We start from the raw sequence: 15,316 nt of genomic DNA, 5'->3' as shown, positions 1-15,316 counted from the left end.
CCGGTAGGGCGCAGGGCGCAGGCGCGCAGAGGGGCCGACCTAGCGCGCTCGGTCTGGCGCGAGTTACCCGGCGACGCTGCGGCGCCTGGCAAACCGGGACTTGTAGTCCTCCTAGAAGAGACGCGCAATTGCGCGGCGGCCGCCCAGCGACCCGTGCGCTTGCGTAGTGTCTGAGGTAGCTTGCCGGGAAGGTTCAACTTTGCAGGTGGCGAGTTTTACCTCAGCTTTTCGCCGCGTGGCGAGTCCGCGCTGTTCTGCATTGCTTGTGCGGAAATATGGGCCCATTTCTCCCCATTAGGATGGTAGATAAGACACTCAGTAATATGAACCTATTGGGGCTTTAGCGTTCCTGCTATTACCCCACCATACCCTTTTGGAGTACTCAAAGTTGGAACGAGAGGCGCGAACTTCAGTAAGGGGTTTTACTTCGTGAGAAATTTAATCTAACATGTTGCATTTCGATTTGGGAGGTCGGAAACCGAAAGCCTCCTTCCTGTAGACGGAGGAGAGCCGTCCCCCGAGGAGAAACTGTCTGGCAAGAGGCAGTCTGTTGGGAAGCCTAAAAACAGTTTATGAAGTTCCTGCGTGGACGTTATGGCTGCATCATGCAATTCCTCTTGAAGCATAATAATAGCAGCTACCCTTTAGGGGGCTCTCACTATTGTCAGTGATCTCCCGCCAAAGGCCACCGAGAACGCCCCTATAGTTGAACAAATTTGGGCTTACTGTCTCCTTAGGGGCAAGGAGAGGAGGGAGGCACGGCGTGGGAAACAGCGGGCATCTCGTGAAGAAGGTGCTGTAAAGAATTTACAGGATTTGGGTTTGTGTTAGGTAATTTGGAGGATGGTTCATTGAAACAGGCCTCTCTGGATTGAATGCTATTAGGTAAGTGGAGGTAACTCTATGATGGAGTATTTTAATAATTCTTAATCTATAAAGAGAAGAACCAAGAGAGGCTAAAGCTATGACTGGTTAAGCAGTAGTCCCTCATGTTAGCCAGGGTGGGGGGATATTTGTTTTCGTGTGTGTGTGTGTGTGTGTGTGTGTGTGTGTGTGTGTGTGAGATTGGGACGGTATTCTTTGTATTAAGATATGATTATGGAGTGGTTTTGTTTTTGTCTTGATCCATCATAGTCACAGAGTGGCTTTGTTTGAAGTTGGTGTCCTGTGAAGTTGTTTATGTTCAACAGGGCAGCATATTCTAGCTGGTACTGTCAGCCTAGCCACTCACTATCAGGAATTGCTTTTTTTCTCACTGTGCTTCATATCACTTAATATATGTTCCCTGCCTTAAGCCTCAGAACAACTGTGTGAGATAATCCACAGATACTTAGTACTCCACATTGGGTACTGGTCCCTAATCTAAGCACGGCAGGTAAGATTAGATTCCTGCCTTCAATGAATTTACAGCTTAGTGAGAATGATACTTTATTAGCCTCTTTTTCCAGCTAAGGAAACTATGCTTTCACACCTTTGAATAATTAGTCCAAAATCACACAACCAACAAAAGCAGAGAACCTAGGGATCCAAGTTAGGACAACCTGATGCCAGTGGCTGCCACTTTATCACCTTGAAGATCTGCATTCTAAGGAAGCTCTACTGTCTCAGTAATCTTTAGCTACTTACTGTATGTACCAGGGATTCTTAACAGCAGCAGTATTGACATTTTGGGTCAGATAATTTTTTGTTGTTGGGAGCTATTCTGTGCATCGTAGTAGTTTTAGCAGCATCCCTGGCCTCTATACACTGGGTGCCAGTGGCACCCTTCCCCTAGCTGTGACACACAAAAATGTCTCCAAGTATTACCAGATCACCCTTGGTTGAGAGCCACTGGTGTATACTATTTATCTCCTCTTGGGTCTCTGAGGTAAATATTTGGGGCATTGACAGCCCTTAAATCACTTTGAGTGGGGAGGCCTTGAGGAGGAAAGAGGAAACAATGTGGCCTAAGTTTTTGAAAAGCCTGTTGGACTAGGAAAATGAAGACTGAGAAAACAAACGAAGTGGGGAAAAAACAAAGGGAGAAGAGAAGTGATAGAGGTAGAGAGGTAGAGAGGCGCTCATAGGAAATCACTGTTAAGTAACTCAGTGTACACTAACAAAGTTAGTTTATACTAACAAAGACACAAAGTCTGGATGAGGCCTCATTTTACCTCCACTCCCTGTTTGGGAAATGCTGGTATGCTTAACAAATAGTCTTGACCACTTTTGTGAAAAGATTTTATTTTCTGTTGTAGCATTATACCAGGCATGATCTCCCTGAACTGGCTACTTGCAAGAGACTTCAAAGATTTCAGGCTTCCCACAATGTAGTAGGAAAGCCAAAATTCTCTGGGGGAGTTGGCAAATGTCACAAAGCAATAGTAGCTAAGCTTTTCCAAGTTTTCCAAGAGGTAGATCCTAATTAGACTAAACTAATAAGAGCATCAACACAAATCATCACTCGTATTTTCCTAACCTCTATCATCTAGGAATCTCTGCAAAATATATAGTCATTAATTTCCCATAACAGTGAGAGAAATCATTACAATTTTTCTGTTTCATAGATACAGAAGGTGAGTTATGGAGTTGGCAAAAAATAGTGAGAAATCCAGAAACAGACTACTGGAATCTTCACTTGGGGCCATTGTTGATGCTCAGCACCACTCCAGATAGTAAGCTAATGATGATAATCCTTTAATTATATACTAACTTATAGGCATTAAAATATTCCATAGTCTCTTCACTTGACCCATAAAATAGCAGGCCTATAGAGGCTGTGACTTAAAATTAACTAGTAACAGTACTTGAATTAGAACTGAGATCTCATGATTGTTAGTTCAGTACTTTTTGTACTTGGTAAATAAGTCCATACATCCTTGTAGGTGATAATTAATTACAGAAAACATTATTAAGATTGAGATTCTAATCCAAATCGATTGAACTCTTTTCATCTATGAGCATCTCATTACGTGGGGCCTTTAAGAATTATCTTTGATGAGGAAAAGAGAAAGTCACTGAGATACTAGTGAACTCTAAAGTTAAATTTATCTTTGAGTCGATGTGGTAGACAGAAGGTATATGAAGCCCTCCCAAAGAAGTCTTGAATAGTTATCCTTGAGAACTAAACTAGCAAGAATGAATTCTTCATTCTTTACTTAAATATAGAAATGATTTCTGAGATAATATGTTGCTGAGATTTAGAATCACCAATTCTAAGCAAGTTGGCCAGGCTACACTCTAATGAAAATATTATCTCTAAATACTGTAATATGTCAGTGATTCCCAAATCCATATTTCCAACCCAAACCTCTCCTCTGAGTTTTAGTCTTACATATCCAAGTGCCTACTTTTCTACATTTGCTTGTCTCACAGAGATATCAAAGTTACTGTGTCTGGGTATTTTCCTATTGAAAGCCTTTCTTATTTCAATTAAGGGCACTGCTCATTGCCCAATTGCTTAAGTCATTAGCAATTCTTATTGATTTTAAGTCCAAAATAAACCTCAAATACAACCATTTCTCTCTATCTCTACTGCCACTAGTCTAGTCCATGTGATTGTTATATCTTTCTTGGATACTGCAACATTCTTCTCTGGCCCTTTTCCTTTATGACACTTAACAATTTATTGGTCACTTGTTTACTGGTGATTTTCATAATCTCACTTCACTACCAGAATGTATATAAATTCCTTGAGGATAGGTGCAAAATCTGTCTTGTTCACTTAGATATTCTCAGCACCTAGCAGAGCGCCTGGTACAAATATTTGGTAACTATTTGTTGGATTAATGGGTGAAAATTCAGTAGTGTCCAAAATTTTAATATGGTTGCTTTCAGTGATGTAGTCTAAGTTGGAGCCTTTATTTAATTATATGGCAAAAATAACTGGAGCTAACGTAATTAAAATTAATTATAATCCAGTATGTCTGAAAGAATGTGTTAGAATTAAAATGGTTCACTTGGAACCCAGAAAGAGAGGAATCTGCCAAGGTTGGCTATGTTTTTTCATTCAGCAATGTTCAGGATTGAGCAGTCATAAATCCAAGCTAGTCATTCATAGGTATACTTGTTCCAAAGCATAGATCATTTCTTAGGCTTCACCTGGGACCAAATGAAATGAACCTTAAAATCATCTATCTCTCTTTTTTTCTGATCGTTCACCAAACAATATTTTGATTATCAACTTAGATTCCCTAGTACCTTTACACTGAGAAGGAAATACTCTGGACAGCAAACACAAATATTTCAGTCACTGGAAAAATATAATCCATACTAGAATGTAACACTGTGAGGGCAGGAAATTGTTAATCACAACTGTGTCTCTAGAACCTAGAACAATGCTTGGCACAAAGTAGATTCTTTACGAGTGTTTGATGAATGTGTATTAATAAATTAAAATTATACTTTTTACCACATTCTCATGAATTTGGTTATTGTGAGTCAATCCTCAAGTGTCTTTCCATGCTAAATGCATTAGGAAAATCAGATTTCTGGTCTTGCAGGCCAAATATGAGATCCTGAGACCCTATTTGGTTAACCACCTGAACTCCTTCTCTGATGTTACCTTCCTGGTAACATCAGTTCAGCCTGCATCTAGCCCGCAGTCTCCTTAAAGAAATCTAATCATGCTGCTCTCCTCCCTGAAAATCAATTGTCTGTTACCTTTAGAATAAAACTATCTGTAGTCTACCTCTGCAGCTTTCCTCACCACCCTACTCTCTACACTTCTTACTATTCTCCATCATGTATTGTAAGTTCTAGCTACATTAAATCACTTAATATCTCTTGAACATGCTGTTCTCCTGGCTAGAATGTCAATCCCTTTTTTTCCCATCTGATGAACTCCCATCCTTTAAGATCCGGCTTGGCTGTTACTTTTTAAAAGAAGCCTATGGTTTCCTTAGGGGGAAGAAAGTTAGTCCTTTCTGCTTCTTTTTTTTTTTTTTTCCTTGCTCAATTACAGCCCTAATCATATATTGTAGCTATCTTTGAGATCCTGGAGGGCAGGATCTGCGACTTACTCATCTTTCTTTGCTTCTCCAATGCATAGCACATATTTGTGAATGAATGCAAGAACCCACATGGGGTGATAGGTATGAAGGGCTGATAACTAACTTGCAACAAACTTAGCTTCTTGAACATAGCCTCCTTCCCAAGGGTGAATGAGAAACTTCCCAGCTATGTTCCATTTGAAATAATTGAGTGTGACTACAGTCCGGAAAGCAATATGCTTTACATACTCCTTTTATGATTCACTGTGGAAGGAGGTGATTACAGTCTTCTTGATAGATTAGCAGGCTTTTAGAAAGTGATTCAGCATACCGTGTACACACTCAGCACCTTAGATTGTCACTCCTCATTGTTCATCTTTCTCCCTTGTGCATGAGTAACCCCAACACCTAGCACAGTGTGTAGCATTTATTAGGAGCACAATAAATGTTTGTTGAAAGAATGCATGATTTAATAACTGAAATAAGAAAATTAATTTTCTTTTGAATAACTTAAACTCTTCCTTCTAAAATATTTAAGGTGCCATATTCTCTTTAAGGCTTTTTTAATCAGCCTAGCCTACTATAATTTTACCCTTTTCTGTCTTCATTTAATACTTATCATTTAGAATACACTATTACATTGTTATTTATATTTAAATGCATATGTTCTTTCTTTCCAGCTAGATTTTAAAATCCTTGAGGGAAGAGTCTGTGTGTACTGTTGCCTCCTACAGTGTCTTAAATCTAGTAGGATCTTAATGCTATACATTGTCGGTGATGTCACCCAGAGTTACTTAGTGATTTGGCATCTCTACAGAAGACTTCGAAACTTAAAAAAACAAAAAAACAAAAAAACAAAAAAAACCACAGTGAGATAACACCATTAGGATGACTATTAGAAAAAATAAAATTACAAGTGTTAGCAAGGATGTGGACAAATTAGAACACTTGCACACTGTTGGTAAGAATGTAAAATGGTGCAGCTACCACATGTGGCTGTTCCTCAGAACAGTATGGTGCTTCCTCAAAAAGTTAAAAATAGAATTATATGATTCAGTAATTCCAGTTCTGGGTGTAAATCCAAAATAATTGAAAGCGGGGTCTTGAAGAGATATTTGTACACCCATGTTCATAGCAGCATTATTACCAATAGCCAAGAGGAAAAAGCAACCCATGGTTGTTCATAGATGAATGTGTATTTAACCACAGTTTTTTTTTAAAAAGAGCACTGACTAGGGAGTTAAAAGACCAAGGATGGAGTTCTTGGTTTTTCCCCGATGACTAATGAATCTTGAGCAAGTCACTTTTTTACTCATGCCTTGATTTTTTTCTTCATCTTTAAACAGGATAATAAAACCTGCCCAGCTTCTGGGTTTATTTGAGGATCAAATAGGAAAAAAAACCAACAACTACCAATTACTCTTAAGATAATTTTTTGAGTATCATTTTTCCAGTATTCCAATGTCTTTTAATATTCCTTACAAGCTTTAAATCTTATTTTATAACAACTCCAAAAGATGCGTCAGTTCCCACTTCAAAGGATATGTATGCCGAACCCTTTTAATTTGGTCTGCTCACCTTATAATTTGGTCCCAGGAAAAGCAGGACTATTGATGACCTAAGATGCTAATTACTATTGTGGTTTAGCATTAATTGAGGAAATACAAGCTGAGGAGTTTCACGTGAGCATAACAAAGCTGGTCCCAAATCAGAGAAATAAGGAATAACATTTGCTGAGTATCTACTAAATGTTAGACCCTATAGCAGATGTGTTACATGCATTATCTCATTTAACCTTCACTACAGCCTTGTCAGTTTAATAATAATGTACTCATTTTATAAATGAGGAAAATGAAGCTCAGCAAGGTTAAGTCACTTACCCAAGATCACACAATGAATGACAGATGGAATTCGAGTCCAGGTCTGTGTGACTCTGAAGCTGATACTCTTTCTACTTTGTTATACTGCTTCTCAAAATATATTTGACTTTGCCTATTGGTAACGGAATTAATGATAAATTATATATATTTACTGTATATTTGTATGTTTATATCAATTATCTTTCTTGGTCATTACAAGTAAGATAGGCTGTGTAGGGATGATTATCGGCACTTTCTAGATGAAAAAACAATCAGAAAAATTAACTTACCTAACATCCACCAACCAACAGATGATAATAACAGGACTTGAAAATAGGGAATGCAATTCTCAGACCCATGCTTTTCCACATCAGCCTCATGGGAGCAGAATTTTATCTCTGAATTTTCTGGTTCTAACATTTTTTTATGGGAGTAAGAAAGTGAGCATCTTGACAGTCTTGCAATTCTCATTATACATGGACAGATTAAACACGTGTTCCTCCCTATCTCATTCCCAAAATGACAGCGAATTAATATTTTTAAAATTATCAGCTCACACGGACAAGGGGAATAAGAAAGACAATAGCAAATGAGGGATATCAACAAATTTTTGGAAGATGGAAAGTTAACCTGAGGAAACTGAATTTCAAATGCTTGAGAGGGCATATGCTAAGAAGAGGCAAGTAGTTTCATATTGCAGAACACTAAAACATCAGGAATTAGAAAGAGCAAATACTACAGCAGCAGAAATGTGTGAGGCTGAAAGTCTTTATAAGATGTTAAACTACCAGGTCCCTTCCTCATCCTCCTCAATTAGGCAACTACCCCTTCACCTCGTTAGCAGAACCCTGGAGGTTTATACGGTGAAAAAATTGAACTAAAGAAGCTTCAGTCAGATACCAGGCACAGCTAAAGAGTATAGCTGGGGAGGCTGAGGTAAGAGGATACCATACTGAAAAACAGAAAACAGAGATTGGATGAATGACTACATACTAAATGATGAAACTTGCCCAGCTGTCTTGTTCTATTTCACTCCAACATTGCTGTCAGCAAGACATATTTTCCAGGCAGGATAGTGGAGCATTAATTTGGGGAAACTTAAAATAGAATGATCCCAGAAGAAAAATCTATGGGTACTGATACTTGAGGGTCTCCCAACAAAATAAATAGGTCCTCACTTATCCTGCAATGAAACTCACCAACTGACAAATTCTTCTTGTTAACACAGAGCTTCCAAATACCTTTATAGTGCCTCGCTCTTAGATATGAATGGACAGCAAAGAATCACCAGATAGTTGAGAGAAACCTTCACCAAGAAAGACAACATCAAATAGGAAAGGAAAAGAAAAAAGAAACTGAGAGGAAACAGAAACAATATAGAGAGCAAAAGACTGTCTTTTAAAAAACAGTAAGTGCCCTCTGAGAAATAGTATAAAATAGTGCATCCATAAAACAAAGACAAGATACCCTAAAAAAGAGACAATCAAAGAATAGCTCTGGGAAATTAAATAAATAATTCATAGAAATATTAATATGTAAAATTGAGGAACTCTCCCAGAAAATAAAATAAAAAGAAATGTAAAATAAGAGAGAAAAGATAATTAGAGGGAGGATCCATAAGGCCCAACATTAGACTAATCGGAGTTTAAAAACAGAAGAAATGCAGGAAAGGAAATAAGCACAGAAACTATGAGAGGATTCTGATAACTGAAGGACATGGATTTCCAGATTAACAGCCTAATGAGTGCCCAGGATAATGGGAAAAAAAAAAAAGCAAACCATAAACAAGCCCCCGCCAAAAAATGGCTAAAAAACAAAACCCCTATGGCACATCATAATGAAAATTCAAAATACAAGGGATAAAGAGAAAATTTAAAAATTTTGTGATGAGAGGTGAGGGAGCAGAGAAAGTGGAATGAATTACTAATAAAAAAGTATGTAATAAGAGCACATTTTTCAACATTAGCACTGATAGCTAAAAGACAAACAGTGCTTTCAAAATTCTGAGAGAAAATTATTTTCAACCAAAAATTCGATATTAGATCATGTTATCAAAATCAAGTTTGAAGGACAATTAAAGATATCTTCAGACATGCATGGATCAAAAATTTATTACTCTCCCTCCACCCTAAGCAGGGACACTACTGGAGGATTTGCTCTGCTGAAACAAGACAAAGATAAAGATTTTAGGAAATAGAATCAACCTAGGAAAGAGGCAAAAGGAATTCCCAAGATGACAGGTATACTGCAGACCTAGGGAGAGACAGTCCAGATTGAAGAAAGTAGTGCCCAGGGGAGTATTTCCAGTGAAACCGATAGAGTGTCTGACATGTTTGACAGTATTGTGAATAGTTGAGGCATTTTCACATTTCTGTTGGAGAGTCTAGAAGAATTATATAATAAAGAAAATTTGGCAAGCAAAAATCTGAGGTAACTGTTAATTCTGAGAACAAAATGTTAGAAAGGAATCGTAATCATAATATAACTGATCCAGAAGTAAACTATACTTGTAGAGCCTTAATAAGTTAACATGAAACATTGATTTAATTTCAAATACTGTGCTATAACAATGTCGGGAGGCTGAAGGGAGGGAAAGTATAAGGTGTTAGATCTCTATCTTTTATTAGGTACTGTTTAAAATTCACAAATCAAGAAATAGCAGTACAAATTAGGAGAATGTTGGTAAATATGAAAAGAAAAGAAGCAAGTAAAAGAGGCTGGAAGGGTGTATCAGGCTTTGGGGAGGCCACCGCTTTTTCTGTTGTTAATGAGAGAGAGAGAGAGAGAGAGAGAGAGAGAGAGAGAGAGAGAGAGAGAGAGAGAGAGAGAGAGAGAGAGAGAGAGAGAGAAAGAGAGAATACACTCCTGCTATGTATGTTTTGTTAGAAGCCTTGTAGTTCCACATGACTTTTTTTTAACTATATGACTTTTAAAATATTTACACGTATTACCTTGATAAATATTTAAAATATGAGAGAGAGGGAGAGAAAGAGGGAAGGAAGAAGGGAAGGAAAAGAAAGAAGAAAAAAGGAAAAAAATCTTGTGTCTATTCAGGCCTATGATATAAAATGGCATTATGAATTTACTTTAAAGAGAAGTCTTGGAGGAATACAAGAAAATAACAACCCTAGATAATTGAGAAGAATAAAACCCTAACTATTCAGGCCATTTTTTGAGACAGCACAGTTAGTTTGGGGTGTCACAGATGCTCCTCTCCCCCAAAATGAGAGAAATAAGGTGGATTGCTAGAGCATTGCTATCTTCTGAGTCCTAATCAGCCTTACTGGCTGATTTTTTAAATTGTGAATTTAATTAAATGAATGTCATAGATCTTCTGGAATCTCAAAAAAATGTTCTCATCAAGGTCAATATTGTGAGACTCTTATATGTAGAATTCAGAGATTTACATTTAAGTGCCCTTTCTATGACAGTAACCTTAGCTATATAATTGTTTCCAGCCCTCCCATTTCTTCTCTTTACTCCAGAAGCTAAATTGCAATGAATAATATTTAAAAAGAATTACTTCATGCCAAATCCATCTAATAGTAAATATGCTCCAGTGTATTTATTAGGGATTATTCAGTCTTCTCTATTAAACTATAAGAACTTTAAAAGTACCAACTATATCTTTGCCTCTGAAATTTCCCACATATCCTGTTATTACTTTTCTCTGCTTCTGAAGGGTACCAAATTCAATATTTCCAGAGATTTATTGACTGGTATTGTGAGAATGTTTGTCATTAAATGTTCCTGTAATTCTCTGTTTGAAAATGACAGAAAGTTCCAAGTACTTCAGGAAAATCCTATCTTCATTGTTAAATTTAAGCTTACTTTGGAGCTAAACAATAAAGTAAAAACAAAAGTCTGTTTTCTTTCAAAATTATTATTCCTTAATAATTTTTATTTTATAAAAAGAAAAGATTTTATCCTAAACATTGGAGTACTCTGCAGATTTGGAAAGCTTAATTCCTATTCTTATTTCTATCTGTGTTTTTGTGAGTATTAACAGAAGAATTTGTGACCCATCTAACAAATAAAACTATAGCATGGAAAGTTGAAGCTTGATGAGGGAGATAGAAAGTTTTTATGATCTTGCAAAGTATAGACAGAGTGAGTCTCAATTTTTTCAAGAATACCTAGAATATTAGAACTTCAGATTACCTTTGGAAATTTAAAATACTTCAGATCACCTTTGGAAATTTTATTTTAAGAAAATAAAAATAAGATAAAAATGTCTTGTAGATACTGGATCTTAAATTTATAAAATAAACCATTTCATATATTTTAGAACACTATGATTTTTCAATTAAGTCTATGTTATTATAGCTAATATTTATTGAGTGCTTCCTTTTGGACATTCTCCTTAGATCCTTAACAAATCTTATTTTCTTATCTTAACCCCATGAAATAAGTATTGTAATTATCTACATTTTACAAATAAGAAAATGTTCTCAAAGAGATTAACTAAATATCATTTTCCAGATATGATCTGATCAGTTCCTAGACATTGTACCTCCTTTAAATATGTCGACTTCATTTTTTTTTAATAGTAACTGTCATATTGATGGTTCAGCCTTTGAAGATTTTTTTTCAGTTCGATTCTGTTACTGTTATAGTTATATCTCTTATCTTTGTATTATACATTAATTTTGTAGGTATAGATTATATTCCTTTCTCTAATTTGTTTATAGAAATGTTGAAGGGGTAAGGCCAAGTGTGGCCCACTGCTACAGACCTTTGTTCCGGTTCACATGGTCCTTCCATCAACACGGATGAGAACCTTGAAAACTATACAGCTGTAGCTGACGTGACCACTGGATAGGCCCCGCAGCAATACTGTGCTCACTCATCCCTCTCACCAGTTTACTTGATTGGTTTTGGTCTAGGTCTTAAAAGTTAAAGTTAAGATGGAGAATTTAGACTAGTAGCATCTCCTGCATCCTTCACTGGGGTTATGCACAATTTCAGGTGAGAGAAATGTGAAAAAAGGGGGATCTGGTAACCTTCCCTTCCCTCAACATAGATCTAAGTTCCCTGTATTCTGACTCTACTACTCAGTTTTACAAAGAGAGGAGCATTTTCTTCCTAAGCTTTCTCTTCTTTTTCCCTATCTCAAGGCTGGAGTCCTTCATCTTCACTTTCTAAATTTTTCACTAATACCTCTTCCTTTCTCCTTCCTCAGTCCCAGCATTCATCACAGGGACAGTTTGGAACAAAGCATTGGCTAGTTTATGAGTATTAAAAACTCTCATTCAACCCCAAACATGGCTTTGGCCATTGCTTGTTAAGGTTTTTCAAAATGGAAATTTACATCATATTTTACAGCATAAAGGAAATAAATGCTCATAAAAGTGAAACAATACAAAAATAAAAAATGCAAGCTGTCTAGAATTATTATGCATATAAAAATACACGTTTTGATAAAACTGGCATCATAAGATATATTCTACTCTATAATATTTTCAGTATATTGTTGTCTTTTTATGTCAGCACTAACAGATCTAGCTTATTATTAAAATTACATAATAAAGGGGGCCAGAAAGTCTGGAAAAATAAGCAAATATAGATAATTGACTTATTAATATGACATTACAGTACATGGTATGTTCAATGTGTTGTCCTTCACTAGTAATATATAGTTCAATGAAATGAACGATGCAAAACTACAATTAACATCGTACATAAACACAATATTTTCAACAGTCTCTACACATGCATTGAAATGTATTTTCTTAGTTGATTGTGGATTTGCTTTCGCTGAATAGAACTGTTCTTCTAGTGAATACCAGAAGAACTAACCAAGGAGAGTGAGTGTCTATCTGATTTTTTTAAATTTGTGTTTCCAGACCATGGCCACTCTGTATATCACTGTGTGGATATACTGTAATTTACTTAATCAGTCCTCTTTTAATGGACATTTAAGTTGTTTCTAGTTTTACAAAATTGTGAATAACAATGCAGTTAACATCCATATTCATATTCATATGTCTTTGTGGCTTATCTAATTATTTCGTTGAAATAAAGAAGCAGAATTGATGGGTCAAAATGTATGACATTTAAAATTTGATTAGTTATTGCCAAACTGCCTTCCACAAAAGTTGAATCAGCTTACATTCCCACTAACATTTGAATCAACTTATACCCACACCTACAGTTTATGAGACTGGCTCTTTATCCACAAATTTGCCAACAGTGGATATCACTAACAATTAAAATTTTGCCAATGTGATGGGGAAAAAACTTATGTCTTATTATTATTTTAATTTGAATCTATTTTATTATCAATGAAGTTTAGCATTTTTTTTTAATTTACTGGTCATTTGTATTCATAAATTTTCTGTACATATCCTTTGCCCAACTTTCAATTTTAAGGGTGAATTTTCTTATTGATTTAGAGAACTTAAAGATCATTGCTTTAGCCATTTATCTATGTATGTGTTCCAAGTATTCTACCCAGACTTAAACAAGATTAGTGCTGTTTTAAGGTATATTTTTCCATACAGATTTTTTTTCTGTATTCAAGTCTGTTGATCTTTTCCTTTATGGTTATATCCTTGTGTCAGTACTGAGGTTTAGTGTGACAAGAGTTTCTTGTATGCCTTTACATTCTGTATAAATTAAATGTGGAATCCAAATACTCCAGCAATGCCATCTACTTCTGCTCACCATTTCTTGCATTTATTCCTAGGTCCATTATCCTTTTTCATAAAGTATATCCTTTGATAGTTTCTTCAAAGAAGTTCTGCTAGTATAAACTTTCTTCATTTTGTTTGTCTAAAAATATCTGTTTTACTCATTTTTGTATGATAATTTCGCTGAGTATAGTTTTCTAAGTTGACAGTTGCTATTTTCTCTGTCACTTAAAGATATTATTCCATCATCTTGTAGCTTCCATTGTTATTCTTGAGAAATATGTTGTAGTGTGTCATTTCTTTTTAAATATAAATCTTTAATTTTTATTACTTTTTAAAAATGTTTTTTGAAATATAATTTATGTAACAAAAAATTTACCATTTAAAGCGAATGTTTTGGTGATTGTACTATTTTTACTATGTTGTGCAACCATCTCTATTGTTTTTGTTGGTTTTTATTATAAAATAAAGTAAATATAGAAAACTATATATGTATATAGCTTAACGAATTATTATAAAATGAACTTTTTAATTAGTATCCAGGTCAAGAAATAAAATTTTGTTAGCTCCCTCAAATGACTTCCTTGTACCTTATCCCAATTCCAAGCACCCCCTCCTCTCAAAAATAATCACTATGCTGACATTTGTAGCAACCATTTCCTGCATTTCTTCATAGTCTTACCACTCAAATGTGATACTAGTCTTGCCCTTTATAAATTTTTAAATATATCTTTTTTCTTTGCTGTTTTAAATCTCTTAATTTATAATTTCTTTTTCCCTTCCTTACTTTTCCTTAGAGTTTATTTGTTGAAAAACCTAGTCCATTTGACTTGTAGAGTTCCCACAGTCTGGATTTTACTAATTGCATATTCAAGGTAGAGTTTAGCGTTGTCCTATGTCCTTTATATTGCCTGAAAATTAGCAGCTGGATAAAGAGGCTTGGTCAGACTCAAGTGTGATTCCTTTGACAAGACTACACATTAGGTGTGGTTACCTGGTTGTCCTTTTTTGTGTATGTGTGTGATGTTAGCAACCACTGATGCTCTTTGCCTAGATCTATTAATTCATTTGGAGTTTTCTAATCCTTTCTCTTTTTTTTTATTTTATTTTTTGCTGTAATACTTCTAAAAAGAGATGCGTCCAATTGTCTACTTATTATTTACATTAATATTCCAATTGTCCCATTTTTGCCCAGTGAAAGCTTCTTCAAGTTCTTTCCTGAGTCCTTCGGACATGACTAGTAGTCTTTGACAGTTTTCTTGCTAGATGGTATGACAAAATATTTCAAATTCATCTTATACTTTTACTGCCCCAAATCTAGGATCAACTATTTATCTAATACATCCTAGTTTCTTTTAGTAGGAAATGGTATTTCAAGAGCATAATCTGGGCATTAGAGATTCTTATTACTACTGCATAGGTCATTGTTTCTAGACCTCTGGTTGTGTTAACATCTTTTAATTTTTGATAATTTCACTGAAACATATCTAGGTATGGATTCAGGTTTATTTATATGTTCAGTATCCATTATACTTTCTAAATCTATGGTTTTTGTTTCCTACACCAATTTTGAAAAATGTTTAACTTCATTCGAAACTCCAATCAGTTTTCAGTTTTGTGTAATTTTGTACTCTCATCCACAATGTATGAGCTTTCCAGTCATTCCACATATTCATCAATAATTGGTATTGTCAGTCTTTTAATTGTAGCCAATCTGGTGAATGTGTAGTGGCATCTCATTTAAGTACTTTCTTGCATTCCCTAGATGAGTAATGATGCTGAGTACCTTTTCATATATTTCTTGGCCATTTAGATATCTTCTGTGATATATTCGTTCAAACCTTTTGCTCAGTTT

The 15,316-nt window shown here is 35.5% G+C and overlaps 1 pseudogene; it reads left to right on the top strand.

The window, feature by feature from the left end:
• The window catches only part of LOC107519473, a 41,928-nt pseudogene that overhangs the window by 181 nt on the left and 26,431 nt on the right, over positions 1–15,316 (top strand).

Source organism: Rousettus aegyptiacus, unplaced genomic scaffold (assembly GCF_014176215.1).
Source record: "Rousettus aegyptiacus isolate mRouAeg1 unplaced genomic scaffold, mRouAeg1.p scaffold_m13_p_12, whole genome shotgun sequence".
NCBI classification, from domain to species: Eukaryota; Metazoa; Chordata; class Mammalia; order Chiroptera; family Pteropodidae; genus Rousettus; species Rousettus aegyptiacus.
The sequence above is the reverse complement of the archived record's forward strand: the minus strand, read 5'-3'. Positions and strand labels throughout refer to the sequence as shown.